The sequence below is a fragment of the Dromiciops gliroides genome, chromosome X (genome assembly GCF_019393635.1).
Source record: "Dromiciops gliroides isolate mDroGli1 chromosome X, mDroGli1.pri, whole genome shotgun sequence".
Taxonomy (NCBI): Eukaryota; Metazoa; Chordata; class Mammalia; order Microbiotheria; family Microbiotheriidae; genus Dromiciops; species Dromiciops gliroides.
In genome coordinates, this window is record NC_057867.1 from 18,760,898 (window position 1) to 18,770,526 (window position 9,629).

A 9,629-nucleotide genomic window follows, 5' to 3' on the forward strand; every position below is an offset into this window, starting at 1 on the left:
ATCTACAAGAAACAAGCTTCACAGAAGAATCCTACCAAAAGGACATCAAAGACTACAATAAATCAATCAAAGGCAGAGAGAGTAAAACATATTATGGTGGGAGCTGAAGAACAAGTCATCCTTGCTAATTAGAACAAAAACTATCAGCTTTTCATCAGCAGAAAAATGAATCCAGATGGCATTCGGGCTCTCTCTCTCTCTCTCTCTCTCTCTCTCTCTCTCTCTCTCTCTCTCGCATTTTTACTAAGTGTGACAGGAAATCCATGTAGATTGGTTGAGCAATGTGGCCAAGTCCCTGGCAGTTCTGGGAAACCCAGAACCCTTTTGGGATGAGGGCATTTCAGTTTCTAGCAGTTCTTCGGTGGGATCCTCCAGCCAAATCCATCAGAAGGAATCACTTGGGGTGGGGGTAGGAGGTGCATCCTTTCAGTCTCCTCTCCTCTCCCTTAGCAAGGTTGGACCTTGGGAACTAGGTAGGGCCAGAAGCTCCTAGAAGTTTCCCAGCAGGCAGCAGTGAGTGTCTGCATCAGGAGAGGGCATTTTCCATATAAGGAGGACAGGCAGAATTAAGGCTTTACAAGGAGCTGAGCAGGAAAGCTACCCCCCAAGTAAGGAGAATATCTTGAGGACTCCAGCAAAAGGACTTCAAGGAACTGCGTGTTAACCGTTTGCCACCTGTGTTTTCTACTCTTGAGCCCACTTTCTCCTAGACAAGAGGTGAACAAGAGGTGATTCTGGGGGTTGTAGTGTCTTTTCTGCCAAATCTACCACTTCACTGAATACACATTCCTGAACATTAAGAAGTTCAGGTAGGCTAAATGATTATATGTTGATGTAAAGGGTGAAAGGCTCATGAGTCATGACAGTGCCCCAAGCCCTTAAGGTTGTGTGTAGTACACTGAATGGGAGATATAAGCAGATGCCCACTGGGACCTGCCCTGCCCCAGTGTGAGTGAGGGTTGGGCTAACCCCTTCAAGTCTGGCCTAATCATGCATAAATAACTGGACTCTCACAACCTCCTTGGAATGTATGTTTGCCTCTATTTTAAAGCTAAGCAAGCTGAGGCTCAGAAAAGTCAAGTGACATACTCTTGGTTCCCAAGCTGGTTAGTGTCAGATTCGGGATTAGAACCCAGGTTTCCTCAGCGCTCACATCCACATCCTTGTGGTGCAGCTAGGTGGCAGAGTGGATAGAGCACTGGCCCTGGAGTCAAGAGGACCTGCATTCAAATCTCAGCTCCAGACAATTACTACCTGTGTGACCCTGGACAAGTGACTTAACCCTAATTTCTGTAAACAACTGGGGCTTTCTCCCATAGTGCTGATCAATATCTTGCCACTGGACCCAGATGACTCTGGAGGGGAGAGGGAGGTTGGTGAACTTGCACAGTCCTCTCTCTTACTTCAATCCAATTATGTGCAACTCATGACATCAACATAATGTCCTCTTCAAGAACAAAGCACAAACAACAAAAACATCCACGTCCATCATTCTTTCAGCTAGAGCATCTTATTTCTTTTCTTTTCCTTCAAAAGGAGGTTTTTCATATCAGGCATTTTGTAATGTTCTCCCACTCAAGTCACCTGTCACATACAATGACTTTTTACATTTGCCCAGACATGGTGGTCCATCAGGCCTGTGATGCGTGCTTCTGGAGAGGTTGAGGCTCTTTGGTCACTTGGTTTCAAGACTTCTGAACTACAGTGACTTACACTAATCCAGTATTTGAACAAGGTCTAATTTTTTTGTTTTTTTAAATATAGTTTGTATGGATATCTTTTCTATAACCAAAATTTTGCTCATTATCACTTCTCCTTCCCAGTCCATGGGAAATATCCCATTGAACATTGTTTTAAGGAAAAAATAAGAAAATTGCACAATATGCATTAATACATCCCAAATGTCTGACAATATATGCACAAACACAACTAATGTAACCAAGATTACAAAGGAAACAGAATACTGGGAAAGAATTTTTGTTTTATTTTATTTTTTGGTGGGGCAATGAGGGTTAAGTAACTTACCCAGGGTCACTCAGCTAGTAAAGTGTCAAGTGTCTGAGGCTGGGTTTGAACTCAGGTCCTCCTGAATCCAGGGCCTGTGCTTTATCCATTGTGCCACCTAGCTGCCCCCAGGAAAGACTTTTTGAACCAAATAGCTCTGATAAAGGCCTCCTTTCTCAAATATATAGAGAACTGAATCAAATTTATAAAAAATACAAGTCATTCCCCAGTTTATAAATGGTCAAAGGGTATGAACAGGCAGTTTTCAGACAAAGAAATCAAAGCTAGCTATAATCATATGAAAAAGTGTCCTAGATCACTATTGATCAGAGAACTGCTAATGAAACAACTCTGAGGTATGACCTCACCCCTATCAGAGTGTGAACAAATAAGGTGTGAATGATTCCTCCATAATATCCACGTAAAATCTCCTAAAATGTCCATGAATATTAAGAAAGTCTGAACAAGTTTACTCAGTGTGTGAGAACCGAAAGGTGAAGGAGAGGGTAGTCAACCACAATGAGATATGGGTGCTGGCCAAACCAAGATCTCATCAAGTGTTGACAAGATACTAGAAACTCATGTCTCTCTGCTGAGTTCCTGGAAGTTATGTCCAAATAAGGACAGGGAGATAAGGCCCTGATCAGGTTCTCTAGCTCCTGTCATGTTTGATGAGCTTGTGTACTTCCTGGCAATATTACTTCTTTGTTCTGAAATCTATAAGTTCCCTTTCGAGAAGGTAGATTTTTGGAATCTCACTTGTGGAGAGGACCTGTCCCAGTCAAGACTCTGGAAGCTTTGAACTGGGATTCCCCAGCTAGAAATCCAGATGTTGGTGCTCTCCTGACTTGCTGGTGACTTTATTTTCTGTTTCTTGGGAACCTTACCCATGGGTAGGAAGTTTTGCCAAGGACCTTCCCAAACAAGACCCTGATAAGCTGTACCCATGATTCCCCTAGTTTGTGATCAGGGGCTGTTGGTTTCCCAGTTTGGTGATGCAGTCTTTTTCTTCTGTTTCAATTGTTGTTGGTTAATTACTGCTATCTGTCTATGGTTTATATGCGCTAAATAAAATTGCTACTTACCTTTTTAAATAATAAAATATATCTTAAATTGCTAAAGTTAATGTGTTATTATTGTGCTTCTGGCATCCGAATCGAGATCCTATGTGCTGTAGCACCTAACAGCCTTTACCATAACAGAGTGGCAAATATAATAAAAACAGAAAATATTGGGTGTCAGAGTGGATTTGGGAAAGCTGGCACTCTAATCCACTGGTAGCGGAGGTGTGAAAAGATCCAATGATTCTGGAGATCAATTTGGAACGATGCCTAAAGGAGTATAGATTAGTGCATATCCTTAGATCCAGCTATCCCACTGCTAGGTTTATATACCAAAGACATCCCCAAAAAGAGAAAAAGACCTATTTGTGCAAAAATATTTCTAGCACCTCTTTTTATGGTGGCTAAGAATTAGAAATCAAAGAAATGCCCATCAATTGGGGAATGGGCAAACAAACTGTGGTATATGATAGTGATAGAATATTGTCTTCTAAGAAATGAAGGCCTGAAAAGACATGTACGAAATGGTGTATAGAGAAGTGAGCAAAACCAAGAAAACATTGTGCACAAAGACAGCAATACTAAACTGTGAATTATTTGACATTTCTCAACAATACAATGACACAAGACAATCCCAAAGGACTATTGATAAAACATACTGTCCACCACCAAAGAAAGAACTAATATTGGTGGAAAAGACTGAAGTATGCTATTTTTCACTTTCTTTCATTTTTTTCTGTTAATCCAGTTTTCTTTTACAAAATGACAAATAGGGTAATACTTTGCATAATGATACATGTACATCCAATATCTGATTTCTTGCCATCTCAGGGAGGAGGGAGTGGAGGGATAAAAATTGGAACCCAAACTTTCTTTTTTATGTTTAGAATGTTATTTTGCAAATTACATATAGAAACAAATTTTGACATCAATTTTTTTAAAACTTAGTGTTCCAACTTCTCTTCCTCCATCCCTTCCCACCTCCCACCCAAAGAACTCAAGCAATTCAATATAAATTATACATGAGTTATCATGGAAAACATCTCCACATTAGCTAGGTTGTGAGAGAAAACAGATAAAAACAAAACTTTAGTTTAAGGAATTGTCAAAAAAAGTGTTTCTGTTTTCAGATACCATAAATTCTTTCTTTGTAGATGGATTGCAATTTTCATAACTCCTTCAGAGCTATATTGGATCATTGCCTTGTTGAAAATAACCATGTGCTTCCCAGAAGATGATTTTACGCTATTGCTGTTCTGTTGTATACAGTACACTGTGCCAGTTCATGTAGGTCTTTCCAGCTTTCTCTGATAGCATCCTGTTCTTCATAACTTTTATATAGTACCTTCAACTTGACAAAGAATTTTCTTCACAATAGCACAGCAGGGGGGCAGCTAGGTGGCATAATGAATAGAGCACCGGCCCTGGATTCAGGAGGACCTGAGTTCAAATATGGCCTCAGACACAACACTTACTAGCTGTGTGACCCTGGGCAAGTCACTTAATGCTCATCGCCCTGCAAAAAAAATATATGAATACTTAGATTATTCTTATCACAATAGCACAGGAGAGGAGGAACCATACATTTTGAAACTGTAGTCAATCATCATAACTATTTCCCTCCATCCTATACTTTATTTTCTATCTTCTTTTACCCTACTCCTCCTTAAAAGTTTTTTTTTCACTTCTGACTGCCCCCTCCCTGCTCTGCCCTCTCTTCTTTCACCCTTCCCTCCTTATCCTCTTCCCCTCCTACTTTCCTGTAGGGTTACATAGACACACAATTGGGTGTGTATGTTATTCCCTCCTTGAGCCCACTCTGATGAGGTAAAGGTCTTTGAGCTAATTCTGTGTTCTAAATTTTTCTTCCTCCATCCTCAACCCTCCCTATGAAATCAAGCAATTGAATATAAGGTATACATGTGCAGTTGAAATGGTCAAAGAATATGAACAGGCAGTTTTCTGAGGAAGAAATCAAAGCTATCTACTGTCATGAAAAAAATGCTCTAAATCACTATTGATTAAAGAGATGCAAATTAAAACAACTCTGAGGTACCACCTCACACCTATCAAACTGGCTAATATGACAAAAAGGGAAAATAATCAATGTTGGAGAAGCTGTGGAAAATTGGAACAATAATGCACTGTTGGTGAAGATATGAACTGATCCAACCATTTTGGACACCAATTTGGAATTATGGCCAAAAGGCTATATAGCTGTACATACCCTATGACCCAGCAATACCACTATTGGGTCTTTTCCCCAAAGAGATCATAAAAAAGGGAAAAGGACCCACATATACAAAAATATTTATAGCTGCTCTTTTTGTGTTGGCAAGGAATTGGAAAGTGAGGGGCTGTCCATCAATTGGAGAATGGCTAAACAAATTGTGGTATATGAATGTAATGGAGTTCTATTGTGCTGTAAGAAATGATAAGCAGGTGGATTTTAGAGAAACTTGGAAAGACTTGCATGAACTGATGAGGAGTGAGATGAGCAGAACCAGGAGAACATTGTACACAGTATCATCAACATTATGTGTTGATTAGCTGTGATAAACTTGATTCTTCTCATCAATACAAGATACTTCCAAAGGACTCATGATGGAAAATGCTCTCCAAATCCAGAAAAAAAAAAGAACTGTGGAATATGGATGCAGATTGAACAATACTATTTCTTCTTCTTCTTCTTCTTCTTCTTCTTCTTCTTCTTCTTCTTCTTCTTCTTCTTCTTCTTTTTGGTGCTGTTATTTTTTCTTTTTTGAGTTTTTTTTTTCCTTTTTGCCCTGATTCTTCTCTTATAGCATGACTAATGCAGATTTTTTTTTGCAGGGCAATGAGGATTAAGTGATTTGCCCAAGGTCACATAGCTAGTAAGTGTTAAGTGTCTAAGGCCGGATTTAAACTCAGGTCCTCCTGAATCCAGGACCGGTGCTCTATCTACTGTACCACCTAGCTGCCCCATGCAGAATTTTAAAAAAAATTTAAAAATAAAGATGTCGGGACAGCTAGGTGGCACAGTAGATAGAGCACCACCCTGAAGTCAGGAGTACTTGAGTTCAAATCTGGCCTCAGATACTTACAAGCTGTGTGACCCTGGGCAAGTCACTTAACCCCAATTGCCTGAATAAAATAAATAAATAAATAAATAAATAAATAAATAAATAAATAAATAAATAAATAAATAAATAAATAAAGATGTCATCATGGGACAGGCAGGTAACACAGTGGACAAAGCATCTGTCTTGGACCCAGGGGGATCCCAGACAAAATCTGGCCTCAGACATATGATAGTCACCCACTGCAGCACCCCAGGACTCCAATTCCAATTTTTTATGGTTCTGTAGGGTATTGTATTTGAAAGTCAAATTTGCCATTCAGTTCAAGTCTTTTCATCATGAATACCTGAAAGTCCTCTTTTTATTGAAGTCCCATTTTTTCCTCTGAAATATTATGATCAGTTTTTCTGGGTAGGTGATTCTTGGTTGTAATCTCAATTCCTTTGCCCTCTGGAATATCATATTCCATGCCCTCCAGTCCTTTAATATAGAAGCTGCTATATCTTGTGCTGTCCTGACTGGGACTCCACAGTACTTGTATTATTTCTTTTTGGCAGCTTGCAATATTTTCTCCTTGACCTGAGAGCTCTGAAATTTGGTTATAATATTCCTGTGAGTTTTCCTTTGGGGATCTGTTTCAGGAGGTGATGGGTGGATTCTTTCAATTTCTATTTTATCTTCTGCTTCTAGAATATCAGGGCAATTTTCCCTGACAATTTCTTGGAAGATGATGTCTAAGCTATTTCCTTGATCATGGTTTTTATGTAGACCAATAATTTTCAAATTATTTCTCCTGGACCTATTTTCCAGGTCAGCAGTTTCTCCAAGAAGATATTTCACACTGCCCTCTATTTTTTTATTCATTTGGATTTGCTTTATTATGTCTTGGTTTCTCATAAAGTCATTAGCTTTGATTTGTTCAATCCTAATTCTTAGGCAATTATTTTCATCAGAGAGCTTTTGTACCTTTTTTTCTATTTGGCCAATTTAGCTTTTCAAGCTGTTGACTTTTTTCTCATGTCTTTCCTGCATCACCCTCATTTCTCTTTCCATTTTTCCTCTACCTAAGTTTATCTTCAAAGTCATTTTTGAGCACCTCTATGGCCTGAGATCAATTCATATTTTTCTTGGAAGCTTTAGATATAGGGGCTTGATGTTGAGATAATCCTCTGAGGGTACCCCTCGATCTTCCTTGTTGCTAAAGAAACTTTCTATGGTCCTCACCTTTCTCTGTCTGCTCATCTTGCCTTTCTATTACTTGCCTTTTTTAGCTCCTTAAAGTGAGGAACTATTTTTAGGCATCACTATCCCAAGAGTCAGAAGTTCCCAGGTGGTATGATTTAAGGAAGAGCAGGTTCTTCACTCACCTGGTCTGTTTCCTGGTCCTTACATGACCCCAGACCAACTTGCTAATCAACTAACTTTGCGTTTTGTGGTTGTCAGTTATGAGGAGTTTGTTCCCCTCCCCCACCTGGGCCACTGCTACTCAAGCCTACTTCCTGGTTCCCGGCAGGGGTGAATAGAATAAGTTCTGCCTCAGCACCAGGATAGACCCCTGTAATTTCCCCCCTGCCAAGGGCTCAGCCCTCCCACCAGACTGTGAGCTTAGTTCCAGAAGACACTGTTGCTGCAGCTGAATCAAAGTCTCTGGGGTGTGTCTTTCTGTGGTGAGGCCTTCCTGGGACTGGATCTATGTCAGGGTGACACTCCTGTCTCAGCACAGCAGCAACCTGCTTCTGACACTCCAAGCTATCCATGGTTGGAAGATGATTTCAGTACATTCTTCTGTGGGTTTTGCTGCTCCAGAAATTGTCCTTTGGCATTGTTTGGATGTTTTTTGGAGCGATCCTGTCATGAGTTCGAGAGCTCACTGCCTTTCCTCTTCCATCTTGGCTCTGCCCCTCTTGTCTTTCCACTACTCAGATTCTGGGCCCCAAACTTTCAATAAAAATGTTTATTACATAAAAAAGTATGGGTCATAGGTCCAGAAATCCAGGACACTCTCATGAAGTCTAGCCCCATGTCTGAAGTAATGCACTCAACAACCTGCATACCAAGCAGATATCTCAACCCCCAATTCCACAATCCCTATTAGGCTGTCTTCCCTTTATATCTGCAGGGCCTGCCCTCAAATTAACATTGAGCCCCTTAGGCATGTGGGCTCATCTTATTGAGGTGGTTGTGGACATGTGGAGGCTTACTCTGCTTAAGCTGCCTGGTGGTTGCCCACACCCAGCTCCCACCTCCCCATGCTGATGCCCACTAGAGAAGCCACCAAGATGCCCATATTCATGGTGAAGACCAATATGCCACTATCTGCGGTGCCTGACCCCCTGCTGAGCGAGCTCACCGTGCAACTGGCCAAGGCCATGGGCAAGCCTGCCCAGTACAATGCAGTGCACATCTCAGTGGACCAGGTGATAGCCTATGGGGGCTCCTTGGACCCTTGTGCCCTCTGCAGCCTGCACCCCAGAACAAGACATACAGCAAACAGCCCTGCAAGCTGCTCAACAAGCACCTCAAAATTCTAGGAGACAGAATCTATATCAATTACTACAACATGAGCACTGCCAACATGGGCTAGAATGGTTCTAACTTTGCCTGAGTTCCTGACCCCCTCTAATGTGCACCTTTGGCCCAAGCATGTACCCTTTGCTGCATAGTCACTCCCTGGTTCTTTTGTAGTTAGGAAACAATAAAGAAATTTTTGGTGTCAAAAAAATAACATTAACCCCCCAGAGCTTACTGCTGTGTAAGAGACTGTATCCTTTCCCATCCAAGAAAGACTATGACGGGGAAGGTACAAAATGGATAAAAACTCTGCAATCTGATATAAGCCAAAGGGTTGTTCAGTTCTCCCTGACTCTCTCTGTTGGCCTATGATGGTATACTTGCACTCTTTAAGTCACTGAAGCCCTAACAGGTTGCTTAGTTTGGGCTGCAAATATCGGCAATGAAAAAGGAGATGTGAAATCTGTCCCAAATATAATGTAACAGGCCCCTAAGGATTTCCCCCAGAAGCCTCTTGGGAAATTCCCTCTCCCTGAGGCCCCCTCTCAATTCTGGCACATTGATTTTTATTCAGCTCCCACTCTCCTTAGTATATTAGTCAGGGTTTACATATTTGTCTGGGGAGTTGAGGTTTTTTCTTACAGGCAAAGCACTGTAACGTACCTAGCCAACCACCACCAATTTTTTGGTAGAATGTATCAGTGGGATTAATATTCTGATTGGCAAATGTCTGAATAATTTTAGTCTGGGAAGGACAAAAGCCCTTCCTTGTCTTCCTCTGCAATTTAGGGCACCCCCTTTTGGTAAATATTCTCTTTCACCCTTTGAAATCATCACCAGTTTTTCCATGCCCCTTTTTCTCCTTCCAGCAATTCCTCACTAAAATGTCCCTTCTATCCTTCCTACTTCTGGGACTCACTCAACACTTTTGAGACCTTAACTACCTTGTTTCTTATTTCCTAGGAACTCATTCTGAATCAGTCTACTGTGAAGT

At 41.0% G+C, this 9,629-nt stretch overlaps 1 pseudogene; it reads left to right on the top strand.

Moving 5' to 3' along the window:
* The first annotated feature begins 8,403 nt into the window (after nucleotides 1-8,403).
* Nucleotides 8,404-8,729, top strand: LOC122734096 (annotated as a pseudogene).
* Nucleotides 8,730-9,629: the final 900 nt, after the last annotated feature.